The sequence below is a fragment of the Anabrus simplex genome, chromosome X, assembly GCF_040414725.1.
Source record: "Anabrus simplex isolate iqAnaSimp1 chromosome X, ASM4041472v1, whole genome shotgun sequence".
Classification (NCBI taxonomy): domain Eukaryota; kingdom Metazoa; phylum Arthropoda; class Insecta; order Orthoptera; family Tettigoniidae; genus Anabrus; species Anabrus simplex.
The window spans coordinates 108,535,751-108,550,077 of record NC_090279.1 but is presented as its reverse complement, the minus strand read 5'-3'; the positions used below and the strand labels follow the sequence as shown (position 1 = coordinate 108,550,077).

The 14,327-nt window shown below is 41.3% G+C and overlaps 1 protein-coding gene across 2 annotated transcripts in view; it reads right to left on the bottom strand.

Annotated features, from left to right (window-relative positions):
* The window catches only part of LOC136886075 (F-box/LRR-repeat protein 2), a 45,395-nt gene extending 37,433 nt beyond the window's left edge, over nucleotides 1-7,962 (bottom strand). Inside the window, exons 1-2 of one of the 2 annotated variants that reach the window (XM_068230988.1) lie at nucleotides 7,836-7,962; nucleotides 2,840-2,931 (exon numbers count right to left, since the gene is read on the bottom strand). The gene's annotated coding sequence lies outside the window, so the exon portion shown is untranslated. The remainder of the gene's footprint in view (nucleotides 1-2,839; nucleotides 2,932-7,835) is intronic. The other variant, XM_067158805.2, reaches the window with a different exon arrangement.
* Nucleotides 7,963-14,327: the final 6,365 nt, after the last annotated feature.

The following is a 14,327-nucleotide window of genomic DNA, read 5'->3' as shown; positions in this document are numbered from 1 at the left end:
TTTGAAGAGAAGGCAATATCACTCACCTATCTACTCCGTAACAATTGCCCATTCGGATGGACCAGCAAGGAAAAGGCAGTATTCCAAGGTGTTAAGTTTGAAATATGCAACGCTCCCGGTTTAGCCATCCCGACCCTCAATGGAAGATGTGCCTGCAGACAGACACCAGCGATTCCGGCCTAGGAGCAGTGTTATTCCAGCAGAGGAATGACAGTGGAAGGGACATAATCGAGTATGCCAGCAGAAAGCTATCTCCCACTGAACAACGCTACTGCACTGCACAGAAGGATGCCTTAGCCGTGGTGTGGGCCAAGGGCAAATTCAGAGGCTGCTTGGAGAAAAGGAAGTTCCAACTATATACCAATAATGCAGCTCTCAAATGGCTGAACTCGTACTCTGACCCAAAATCTCAACTGATGCGATGGGCTCTGTTAATCATAGAATTTGACTTTGATGTGTGTCATGTCCCAAGATCGACGAACATAGGAGCAGACAGTTTATCTAGGCACCCGGCGATGGAACCTGAAGTTAGGAGCACCATTGTCGAGACGGAGTTTTCACAAAATCACCAGAGCGAGCCCAGTGAACATGTTCTTATATCAGGAAAGAACTTGATCTGAGAATAATCAAACAATGGCAAGAACAAGACAAGCCTGTATGACCATAACTCAGTGGATTAGGAGACAGAATACCGATAGTGGACTTGTTCCAAGGGAATTCAAGATATGCTACAAGGACTTCCGGGTTGACGGAGGACTCTTAATGTACAGATCGCACCTTTTGGACACGCCTGCAGTAGTAGTGATCCCTAGACAGCACACGATAGACATCCTCGAGAAGTTCCACGACAGCAATGAAACCGGATATCCAGGAGGTGAAGAGACATATCAGTCTATCCGACAAAGATTCTTCTGGGTCAATGTGCGGAAAGACATTCTTGATTGTGTGAAAGCGTGCTACATATGCGCCTGCACCAAGGCGAGCAACCGGAAGGCAGATTCCAGTCAGCGAGGAAGATGGCTGCAATGCCCTTGGGAGGCCATAGCCCTGGACTTCAAGGATCCTTACCCTAGAACAACGAGTAAAACAGGACTGCTAGTAATCACCGACCTCTGCACAAGATGGACTGAGGCCTTTACGATACCAGAAGCCACGACGGGACGCATCAGATGAGGTATTCAACCACTATGGCTATCCACGGTGCATTCTGTCAGAAAACGGGAGTCAGTTCACATCAAGGAAGTGGCAGAAAATGGGGTGTGGAGTACCGGACCACCCCCTTCTACAACCCAAGGGCCAATCCAACGAAACCAGGAGCTAAAAGGATGCTACAGGTCCACCTAATAGACAAGGAACTTCAACTGTGGGACCGTCGGATATTGCAGTCACACTCTGCCCTGCGATGACGCATTAATCGTTTCACTGGCTATTCCACAGCGGAGCTGTTCCTTGGTCGACAGCTATAGAGCACCGGGGATTGGGAGATTCGTCCACCACCTACTTCTGTTTGAGGTATGCGGCTGTTTCCCTAGCAAAGTGGCAGCATAAGCAGCAGCAGAACATCAAGGAAAAGCAAGCTTTGGCCGAGAAGAAAACCCTTACCCAGGCCAAGGCTCAAGATATTGAAGAGACCCAGATCTTCCTACCAGGCCAACAAGTACTGCAACGTAATCACCCAGTCAGCAATAAGATTGGAAGGATTCACGCAGGTTTCGCATCTAAGTGGGTTGGTCCTGTCGAGGTGGATAAGCAGCTGGGCCATGGGGTCTACTTACTAAAGACCAACCCTCCCGTCAAGGTCCACACATCCGAGTTGCGGCAAGTCACCCAACCCCTGCGTATACAGAGTAAGCCTGGTATTGCCACGGGTCCACCTGAAGGAGAGGTTACAAATGAGAGCACAATCTGGTCATGAGGAGGAGAACGCATCAACTACCACCGAGGAAGAGGTTGGCAGGGAGGCGACACAAACCCCCGACGAGGCACAATCTGGTGAAAAAGAGGAGAGCATATCCAACGATGTTGAGGAAGATAAAAATAAATAAAATATAATCTATGACCAAGGCAAAGTCGACGAGTGTGACAGACTGTTGAAATTGTTTTAAGTTATGGGGGGATACTGATGCAAGTGCAGTATAACTTGGAAACAATTCTCTAACCCACTGGTAAATAATGGAACTATCGATTTTTATTATGATTATTATTATGACTTGTGTGGTTATGAAGTCGTTTACATCTATTAGTATTAGTATTATTATTTATGTAGTTATGTCTGGACATTATTTGGTATAATCATGATCGTATTATTTGTGAGGTTACATCATGAAGCATCTGTTGTACATATATATATCAATGTAAGAACATGTAATTAATAGTATATAATTAATTATCACATGTATATATGGTGTGTAATCCAATGTAACGTTGTGCAACACACTGTAATAAATCCAGAACGCAATGTGCGACTGGAATTGTGTAGAAAATTCCTTACATTGTAAATAGGCTACTGAAGACTCTTGAAATTACGAGAAAACATGTTGTGTCATATTCTTCTAGAAGCCTGGCCAGGCAATGTATATAAAGAGGCAGTCTTGAGGGTTGAGTTGAGTTGTTTTAATGAGATTTGTGTGAAAGGCGTGAACTTGTATTGTGATTCTGTTGACATGCTACTGTAGCAGTCAAATGTTTGTCAAGATGGCAGTTCATTAGTGTGTGTGTGTGTATACAATAAAATAGTGTACACAACTGACAGCATTTTGTGTGTGCGTCTTTGTGGAAGACTACGATATTTCTTGCATGAGACAGATTGCTTAGGAAGCTGCCCCATTTTAGCACTCACCTTAATGATCTTTGCTCCCTTGTTAGTCAGAACCAAAATGCAGTTTTCAAAGACATTTGGAAGGGGTTCCTCATATCGTATTCTGGTTACACCTGTGCAACATCAAGAAAGAAAATTAGCATGGTTTCCCCTGGGTTACAGAATTGTGCTCTGTTAAGATGCATTCATATTCTATCACAATTAAAACCTCCATTCTCTACAGTGTGGTGAACTCATCCCTCCCCGCTTACCCCTCCATTCTCCCCACAGTACACACTTTCACACCCAAAAATAAAAAGGATACCATGTAAGAAAATTATCCAAATCAAATGAAAAATGAAATGTAAATGAAGTAGAAGCAGTCTGTGATATAAGTGTCATGAAAAACATCACAAAATGAGATCAAACCAAACACTGGACAAGTGTGGATGGCAGTACAACACAACCAATTGAGCTAGATCATACTGAAGCCAAAGCAAAAATACCTCTAACCTTCTGTGCAGATAATTTTGATGACATTAGTGTCTGCTGTACAAAATTATAGAAGAAGCAGGGTAGTTGCTATTCTCAAAAGAGAAAACCAAAAACAAGTGAAGAATTCGATAAGCCTAGAGGAGAAAATCAGGATCTCCAATAATACATCAAGAAAAACAGCTTAAAAATTCATATGTCGTCTCAGCTTAATGTGAGAATCCAGTCTGCCATGAAGGCATTTGTTGTTGAAGTGGGCAACAGCGATAATGGTCTACCCTCACTGTACACAAGAACTCCCTCCTACAATTTTGGAGCCATCTGAAAAAAGTGAAGCGTTCGCAGCAAGGAAGACAAAGCCAATATTCAGTTAAGGGATGTAGGTATTCCAGCATTTAACAGAGCTATATACATTAACAAACAATTTCTGGAGTACAAATGTCTGGGGGCCTGTTTACATTCAATTTTCTGACATATCGTTCCAGCATTTCTTTGATCGTCTGCAGAATATATTGCCATATAGCTTCCATTTATAAGTTTGCCACACTTTGTTTATATTTGTTTTAATTTAGTTGCTAGCAGCGGAAGGTATATGGGTCCTGTTTCACCTCTCCCCCCACTTTCCCACACTCAACCTTGACCATCATCAGTATTTCACCTGCTGCATTCCAGGGAGGTTAAAATCTTATTTCACTCTCGCATCTGCCGTGGCAAGTTACCTTCATGCATCCTCTTGCGTAGAGCAATTTCTAGGATAGTTTCATTAAGTAAAGTTCATGGTTTGTAGTGAAGTGGTGCTGAAGTTTTATCTACCCTAATGAATTTTGATGAGGAACATTCTTAGATGGTTGTTGAACCTTTCCCTGAGCAGGTTTCATGTGCATGTATACTTCTGTTGTCATTTTGTGTAATATTTTCTTTTCAATTTTGTATTCCACTTTAAGAATACATTTTGTACTTCAACTGTGACCAAATGTAATTTCTTTGTATGTGACCTCTAGCACAGTTCAAAATCTCATGTATTTTTACCAGATCTTCGAATATGGTACTTAGGCAATTTTTTTACTTTGAGAAAATATTTTTACATAGTTACTATATCCATACAGTTGAGAGGCACTTAAACAGGCTTCTTTTTTACATTTTTCTCAGAGCATTCACAGCAAAAGAAAAACAGCAGGTCCTGAAAACTGTAAGTGTGAGCAATTTGCCTTTGTGCAACCTCTCGCATTCTAAAATGTGCGCGACCTCTGGCATGTTAATTAAATTTCTTGTCTATTACTTAATTTTTTGGTCTCTCATATGCATACAGTCCAACAGAGGAGGTTTACAGTTCTTGCAGAGCCAGGTTAGCTTGCAATTCTTCCTGTTGATTATATCATATTCCACTTTAGTCATGCCGTTACACTCCTGGTGTCGCCATCTTTTGCTACTTCTACATTCAATTCTGCAGTCAATGTTTTTTCATTATTTTCATATGTTGTGGACAGACTGTGTGAACCAGTGAAAAATCAGGGGCACTCAGTGTATAAGGAAATATGGTTTTCAAACCCCATAAGAATTGTTCACAGAAACTTTCCCCTTCAAAATTCTGTGAACATTTAGTGGATGATTTTGTGAGTAGTGTTGGCGCTGAAATCACTGAAGGATTATGAGTTTCAACTGCAGAACAGCACATAGGTAGAGATCATTTTCCACACAGAATACCTGCAGCAGGCATGAAGGAACAGCATGCACAGCGTACTTGCAAGTTCTGCAAAGACAAGTCAAAACAGACACAGACGAGGCTTTAAAATAAATGATAACTGTATATTGCCATAAATGTGAAGCAGGAATTCTGTTGTTCAGTGAGTGGAAACTATCCAGCTTCATAAGTGAGTTAGAAATTCAAGTGCATAAACAAGGATATCAAAAAGTACCAAAATTGCAGCCTGAGTTTCTTTTTTGCATTGATTTTACATGAAAGTCCACTTTAAAAATGTTTAATTATATTGCAAAAAATGACAGAAATGTGATTTTTTCCTGAGAATCTAAATCAGGCCAGAAGAGAGTAGGGACACCATCTTGACTCATCCAGGCTTATTGTGTTAAACAGGAAAGAAAGATCACAATATGGGGTATGCCAGAAGGTCACAGTAGACTGCAAGCTGCAGAGAAAACTGCCTGGTGATATATTGGCAAGCTACAAGCAGAAATAATGACTGAAGACTTGAAAGGATACCTAGAGGACAACGGAATTTCATGAGGAATTAGCTGTACGATGATCAGTGATACAGGAATGACAAGGGCCTTCAAAATAGGACTCCCACTAAAAGGTCCAGAGAAGGTCATTTTAACAAATTATTCGGACCCACTGTGGAGGTTCAGAAACTATAGAAAGTATCATGATACAAACTTTGACTTGAAATACAGAAGGTCTCAGAGGAGTAATAAACAACTCCCCTAGTGACATTTTTTAAGGACTTCAATATATATCTTTTACCTGAGACTGTTGTACCTATAGACAATAGGATTAATATGCAAGGCTTTTAAAATGTTCATTTGCTAACATTTGATGGCATTTGCTTCCCTCATTAAACCAAAACTTGCCCCTTTTCAAGTGCTAAAAATAATTCAGGACTTCGTTGTTGTAAGATATATGTTATTATATGTGCATATTTCAAACCAGACTGCAATCCAGAGAACATTACTGACAGTTAACAAGAAGCCTTAGATAGGCCTTTTGTATATAACAGCGACAGAATGATATGGTGAGAAACCCTCACATAACTGTGTAACGAGATGCATTAATCTTTCTCCCTGTTATATGTATGGCAACTGGCTGCAATAAAGATGATTATTATTATTATGAATGAACATATAAATATTTCCACAAGATGGCCAAGGATATTGGGAACAACAGACAGAAACAAATTTAGACAAGGAACTGCATAATTTATGTAAGAAAGACTGAAAACCATTCATCTGTAAGAATTACGACAATTGAGGACATAAAAGAGTGATCAATACTGCGGTATGTGCCATGTCACGGAACATTAGTATCATGTGTCACCACTTGTATTGTAAATATCCACGTGTGGAATGACTGCCGTTTGTTTCCTTCTACCGGACGAGAAGATAGGGCAGTGCACAAGGCTGCCAACCTGTGTACCACTAAATGACCTTTTTCCTTGCCGTGCAGACAGTATGCACCATTGTAATAGAAAACAGCCTCTCGAAGGGAGTGTGGCAACTGTTCTCGTGACAGAGATTGTCCTGGATGTGCAAAGAGAGATTACAGCTAATATTTTACTTTTTCCTTGCTGTGCAGACACTATGCGCTGTAGTCATAGGAAAATCCTGTGCTTTTATTCTGTGGGGGTTGGCAACAGAGTTTAATTCTCATAATTTCTGGCAATTACATCACAACGCATTTTACGTTAGCCAATAGCAATGGAGGACACCATGAGCTACTTTTCACTAGGTTATAAAAGTAAACATTGGCAGGCTGGTGTGTTCCTGGACATCACAATGAACACATCTTTCCTCTGAAAGGAAGTCTGTGTAATATTTGCATAATTTTCTACTTCCTTAGAATCTTATAAAGCTTAAGTGACACAGCACCAATTATTACCACAGAGTAAAGAGACAAATGTAACTCTACAGCCATAACGTCATGACAAATTTTAATCGAAACGTCAAAGGCTTTCAAAAAATCCTCCATTTTCCTGTAACATAGTTATAAACGTAAATATGATTGGATAAAGTATTTCATAATATAAAAATCCCAGTTCATATCGAGCTGTATGGGGACATCATTTACTGGTCCATCAAAATCTTGCAGTGACATTAAATGTTTGTTTATGATCAGAAGCTTATGAAAAAACTTTCGAAAATAGAAATTCCGATGCAGATTACAGGTTAGGTGGATATCTTGGTTTTCTGAGTAAAGAGTGCGGAGATGGGCTACTGTAATATACTAACGTATAGAAGAATATTTTATATATATAGAGAGAGAGAGAGAGAAGGGAGAGATGATGGTGGGCGTTTACATGCTGCACACTTCGAGAGTAAATATCCAAACTAATTGCGAATATCTTGCTGTGATTGAAATATATGTGGTTAAGTTCAATAATAATATAAAGTACTTGCCTCCGGGAAGGAAATAATCCCAGCAAGAATAATACTGTATCAGTTCTAAAAACATTGCAGAATTTTCTAAGAAAAAATTATGTGTATTTGTTTGACGACGCAAATAGTGATATCCTAAAAGATGGTCAGTTTAAAAGTAAATACATGAAACCTTCTATCATCTTACGATTTCAAGCAATAGTATAATAAATACCTAACACGGTAAGCCCTCTGTTACCAAGCATCAAATGTCAGATTTTATATCACCAATCACAACATTAATATTATAAATCATTTTGTCAAATTCTTCAAAGCAAATACAAATAAAAAAAATACTAAAAACAACTGATCATCATAACACAAAAATTACAGAGGACACAAGTGGTAGGATTGGCATCATGCACATACACCAATAAGATAAGAAATAAGAAGCAATTACCCGTTAGTACATAGCAACAGCACACACGAAGTAGCACAGCAGACCGAAAAACGCTAGTGACAGCTGCTTCACCACATGAGGGTGCTCTCAAATGGGAAGTGAGCAAAATGCTTGCACGGCCGAATAGATCAACCCTGCGCTAGAACTTAGCGTGATCAAGTCGGCCGTCACTCCATCATTCGCCACCAGAGCGCTCTCGAACAATAATTTATCAGAGAGTATTTGGCGGATTTTGAATTATTAGTTTACGGATGCTGGTTGGCGTTGTTTGCTTTCATTAGCCCCAATGCGTGTTGACGCGACGTACTTTTCTTTCCTATTCGGTGCACCTGTACCTTCTTTCGCTTATCAGTTTCTGAGAATGTGGGGGACCCTTCTCCAAATCTGCTAAATAGGATTCGGGCAGATGCATTGTCTCTGAAATTAACTTTCGATCAGCATAAGATTCCTTCTTAACCAAAACTAATTCTTTGTCTTCTAAAGTTGGCGTTTTAATGACCGGTCCAAGGGCGTATTTCCATTTCCATTTCCAACTCAATCAAAAAATTATACTTCAATCAAAATATTTCACCTCAACCACGGGTTAATTGGTTGTTCTAATCATTAGATTGCGTAAGAATGAGTTTGAGTGGAGCTTTTAAAATTAGGAAACAGTAGCGGCAATTATGACTTACAAGTGGGGAGGGGGAAAATGTATGTACAGACAACAAATGGTTTGTGGGATTTAGCCGCAGGGGTAGGGCTGGTGGTGGGGGCGTATTTAAACAAAAATCAACACTGCTACAAAATGGTAAGTTTTGGGATGCTCTCTGAGTGAATTTCAACAGAGAGGTAAATTAACAGTTTACCAATTTAAGTGTGGTAATAATATCTTTTCTTTTTGAGATTGTATTCAATACTATAAACAAAACTTTCACCAAAGGAACAATATTACACAAGTATTACAATTAAATAGAAGCATGACGTGATTATGCAATTAAAAATAATTTATTATTACTTTAACGAGGCTGTCAGACTGACGAATGCGAGCGGCAAGCGGGTGAATCATACCTCAGTGTCCATGACATTGGAAAAACAAAACAATGCCCCTGTTACCCTTTCCCACAGCAGATGCAAAGTCTCCTCTATTTGTTGTCGCGCTATACAAATCGGTTGGCCGCGATTCAAGATATTTTGCGCGGATTTCCTTCAATATTTTTGTTAATAATCTAAGAAAACAAAGGAAAGAGCGAATAAGACGCCAGGGCTTGCCCAAATTGCTTTTTATTTTAATAATTCTTAGTTTCAGCCGGCTAAAAGTGGTGGGGCAACTCAACCACCTCCCCTCCCTCCCTAATCGCCACTAGTGGTAGGAAAGACCATAATACGAAGATAAAGTTGGAATTCAAGAGAACAGATTGGGGCAAATATTCATTTACAGGACGAGGAGTAACGGATTGGATTAAATTATCAAGGGAAATGTTTGATTAATTTCCAAGTTCGTTGAAAATATTTAAGGAAAAGGTAGATAAACAATTATAAATAAATGTAAATATGAGGTGATTGATTGATTGATTGATTGATTGATTGATTGATTGATTGATTGATTGATTGATTGATTGATTGATTGACAGTCTCAACCTGCTATCTCTGCCCCTATAAATTCTGTATTGACCCAAGGTATTGGTAATTTAAATCACCTTTGATTTGTTACTAAAAGGTACATAGAAATTACCTCAATTCTCTGTTCTGGTAGAGTTCCCTGATTATGTGCTGGTATTTGGATTTAGTCCAATGCAAATATTCTGGGTTATTTACCGTTATGCAATGGGTGTTCTAGTGGAGTTCATTAAGTGTTAGTTGGGTGAATTAACTGTCCTTGGAAAGTTACTGTTTGTCATGTTGTTTTACTACATCCCGGGTAACTTATAAACACATTTCAACTTATAAGTTACAACTTACACAAAGCTTCCCAGGGAGTCCTCATTTCACTTGTTACAATACACATAAAACAAACTACACACCATAATACCAGTCTTTCATAACAAAAAATACAAGGAACAAACAGAAAAAGACACTTATGAGAAATTGCTACTTGCTAACATTAAGGCTATCTCAGGTAACAGTTCACTTGAGGAGTTCCATGCTCACTTGTTGGCCCATTCTATTCCAACCCACAAAAGACCCAAAGCTTAATAATTGGACACAAAAGATTACTGTGTAGTCTACATGACAATCAAAATCCTTCTCCAATTACCATTGATGATACTGAAGTGACATACTGAAAGATAGTGACAAACCTTGGGATCTGAAACAAACACATAACTACTGTGTGCAGAAAGGACCTTAAATTAAAACAAATCTGGACGAACTACTGAATGAGATACACGTGGTGTATTATACAGGGAACAATATGAACCGGGTATATGAGAGTTGGTCAGTATCTTGTGCCGTATTCGTTTTACACTGACTGACAGAGCAAATGCAACACCAAGAAGAAGTGGTCAGAACTTTATGCCAATTGCAGGGTAGACTGACGTCACTGAGGTATGCTCATGATGTGAAATGCGCCGCTGTGCTGCGCACGTAGCGAACGATAAATGGGACACGGCGTTGGCGAATGGCCCACTTCGTACCGTGATTTCTCAGCCGACAGTCATTGTAGAACGTGTTGTCGTGTGCCACAGGACACGTGTATAGCTAAGAATGCCAGGCCGCCGTCAACGGAGGCATTTCCAGCAGACAGACGACTTTACGAGGGGTATGGTGATCGGGCTGAGAAGGGCAGGTTGGTCGCTTCGTCAAATCGCAGCCGATACCCATAGGGATGTGTCCACGGTGCAGCGCCTGTGGCGAAGATGGTTGGCGCAGGGACATGTGGCACGTGCGAGGGGTCCAGGCGCAGCCCGAGTGACGTCAGCACGCGAGGATCGGCGCATCCGCCGCCAAGCGGTGGCAGCCCCGCACGCCACGTCAACCGCCATTCTTCAGCATGTGCAAGACACCCTGGCTGTTCCAATATCGACCAGAACAATTTCCCGTCGATTGGTTGAAGGAGGCCTGCACTCCCGGCGTCCGCTCAGAAGACTACCATTGACTCCACAGCATAGACGTGCACGCCTGGCATGGTGCCGGGCTAGAGCGACTTGGATGAGGGAATGGCGGAACGTCGTGTTCTCCGATGAGTCACGCTTCTGTTCTGTCAGTGATAGTCACCGCAGACGAGTGTGGCGTCGGCGTGGAGAAAGGTCAAATCCGGCAGTAACTGTGGAGCGCCCTACCGCTAGACAACGCGGCATCATGGTTTGGGGCGCTATTGCGTATGATTCCACGTCACCTCTAGTGCGTATTCAAGGCACGTTAAATGCCCACCGCTACGTGCAGCATGTGCTGCGGCCGGTGGCACTCCCGTACCTTCAGGGGCTGCCCAATGCTCTGTTTCAGCAGGATAATGCCCGCCCACACACTGCTCGCATCTCCCAACAGGCTCTACGAGGTGTACAGATGCTTCCGTGGCCAGCGTACTCTCCGGATCTCTCACCAATCGCCACGTGTGGGATCTCATTGGACGCCGTTTGCAAACTCTGCCCCAGCCTCGTACGGACGACCAACTGTGGCAAATGGTTGACAGAGAATGGAGAACCATCCCTCAGGACACCATCCGCACTCTTATTGACTCTGTACCTCGACGTGTTTCTGCGTGCATCGCCGCTCGCGGTGGTCCTACATCCTACTGAGTCGATGCCGTGCGCATTGTGTAACCTGCATATCGGTTTGAAATAAACATCAATTATTCGTCCGTGCCGTCTCTGTTTTTTCCCCAACTTTCATCCCTTTCGAACCACTCCTTCTTGGTGTTGCATTTGCTCTGTCAGTCAGTGTATTAGCTGCTGAATGTAGCCAATCATATCCTTCTGAGGGCGAATTCAAATTCAAATTGTCCTTGAGGGCGGTGATGTTAAATTTGCACGTGGTTTGTGTTGCAATGAGAGTCCAAGTATGGTGTGAGGATAAACGGGGTTAAGTCAGGTTGTGAGTTTCACAAATTGGAAAAGTCCTCTCAGTTTTAATTAGTGCGTTAATGGGGTGAAAGTTCCTTACGAGGAACATTGTAAGTATTTAGCTGTTAATGTAAGGAAAGATCTTCGTTGGGGTAATCACATAAATGGGATTGTAAATAAAGGGTACAGATCTCCGCACATGGTTATGAGGGTGTTTAGGGGTTGTAGTAAGGATGTAAAGGAGAGGGCATATAAGTCTCTGGTAAGACCCCAACTAGAGTATGGTTCCAGTGTATGGGACCCTCACCAGGATTACTTGATTCAAGAACTGGAAAAAATCCAAAGAAAAGCAGCTCGATTTGTTCTGGGTGATTTCCGACAAAAGAGCAGCGTCACAAAAATGTTGCAAAGTTTGGGCTGGGAAGACTTCGGAGAAAGAAGATGAGCTGCTTGACTAAGTGGTATGTTCCGAGCTGTCAGTGGAGGGGGGTGGGAGGATATCAGTAGACGAATAAGTTTGAGTGGTGCCTTCAAAAGTAGGAAAGAACACAATATGAAGGTAAAGTTGGAATTTGAGAGAACAAATATTGGGGCAAATACGCGTTAATAGGAAGGGGAGTTAGAGATTTGAACAACTTACCAAGGGAGATGTTCAATAAATATCCAATTTCTCTGGAATCGTTTAAAAAAAGGCTAGGAAGACAACAGATAGGGAATCTGCCCTAAATGCAGACCAGTAGTGAAGTACACTGTCCGATTGGCTGGCACAAACAAAAACACACCGAGGTACCGTACGTGTTCAAATTCCTCCCTTGGCTGGTCTCAAGACACGTGCAGATTAGGCAACACCGCCTCACAAAACCCATCTGGACTGGCCCGCGAAGGGATCTGATTGGTTAAATTCAGCAGCTGAAAACTTGACAACTTATCGAATTACATTTTTCTAGATTTTTGCCAACATGACCTCCATGTTGTTTCCGGCCAAGCTCAATAGGGTCTAAAAATAAACACTAAAAGTACACATTAATTGTAGTCAGCAAATATTGCGCACCATGACATTTCGTGCCTTAATAATGGTTTCGGTTGTAAATAGTTTGTTGGAGCCATTTTCTACAAAAGCTAGCATATCATACGTAATTGTGAAAATATGTGAGGTGATATAATTCTTCCGCTCTGAAGTAATTAAGGGAAACAGGCCACAAATCTACCGCGAAAGAAGAGAATGATATAATACAGTGTCGGACAGAAGGAGGCAATGGGAGAGAATGGAAGTTGATGGCTGTAGACTAGTTAACCCCTCAGTGGCGGGGAACATTTGCATGCCACTAATGGAGGTGTTTCAGATGTGAGCACTAAGGTAATGCAGCGATCTACAACAATTTAGCTCAGATTATTTTCAAATGTTTACAGCAGAAACTCAAGAGAATGTATTATACAGTCATTAAATTTATTTATGTTATTTTTTAGTAGTGGAGGAGAAACCTTCCATATTTTGCACGGAATGAAAGTGACGTTCTTGTATTTGCCTGGGTTGATTCACAACGCAGGCGTCAAGTCTCAGAACTTAATGACTGTATTATAGATATTCTCCCTAGTGGTTTAACTTCGCACTAACACATCGAAGATTTTCGGCAACGTAAGGATGGGATAAGGCTAAGATTTGGAAGGTAACAGCCGTGGCCTTAATTAAGCTACAGCCCCAGCATGCCGTAAGCGACAAACGAGGATGACTGCCAACCTACGTTGAACGGAGAAGGCATCAGAAGAAGAAGTATCGTAGCACACCTTTGGGGAATGGGAATTCTAATACTATCTTTCATTCTGTCTTTGGAAATACACTTTGAGTAGCCCAGTTGTTCTGAACTCAAAGTTTTTAACCACGAAAATTACATTTTGCAGGAATGTTCACTCCAATAAACTGGACAGCTGAAGCACTGCCGATTGAGATACCACAGAGAATGTTCTCCTATTCCCCTCATGAATATGGAGTTCAGTCTCGATGGGCTGAGTGGCTCAGACGGTTGAGGCGCTGGCCTTCTGGTCCCAACTTGTCAGGTTCGATCCTGGCTCATTCCGGTGGTATTTGTTGGTGCTCAAATACGTCAGCCTCGTGTCGGTAGATTTACTGGCACGTTAAAGAACTCCTGCGGAACTAAATTCTGGCACTTCAGCGTCTCCGAAAACCGTTAAAAGTAGTTATTGGGACGTAAAACAAATAACATACACTTACTAAAGCAGTCACACAACATGAGTTCCTTTGTATTACATTCTCAATAGAACTGATGACAAATTACATTTTATGGTCCTTAATTTGCCAAAAAATAAAAATAAAATAGAATTCAATGATCACAACCAATATCAAGTCTAATCACTACCACAAGGACGTTAATAGTATGATGCGAATCCCTATGAAAGAGGAAAGCATAACAAAGTCACAATAATACAACAAATCTCAAAAACAAACGGATACATTACACAAATTGTTGATAAAAACAAACGTAAACAAAGAAAG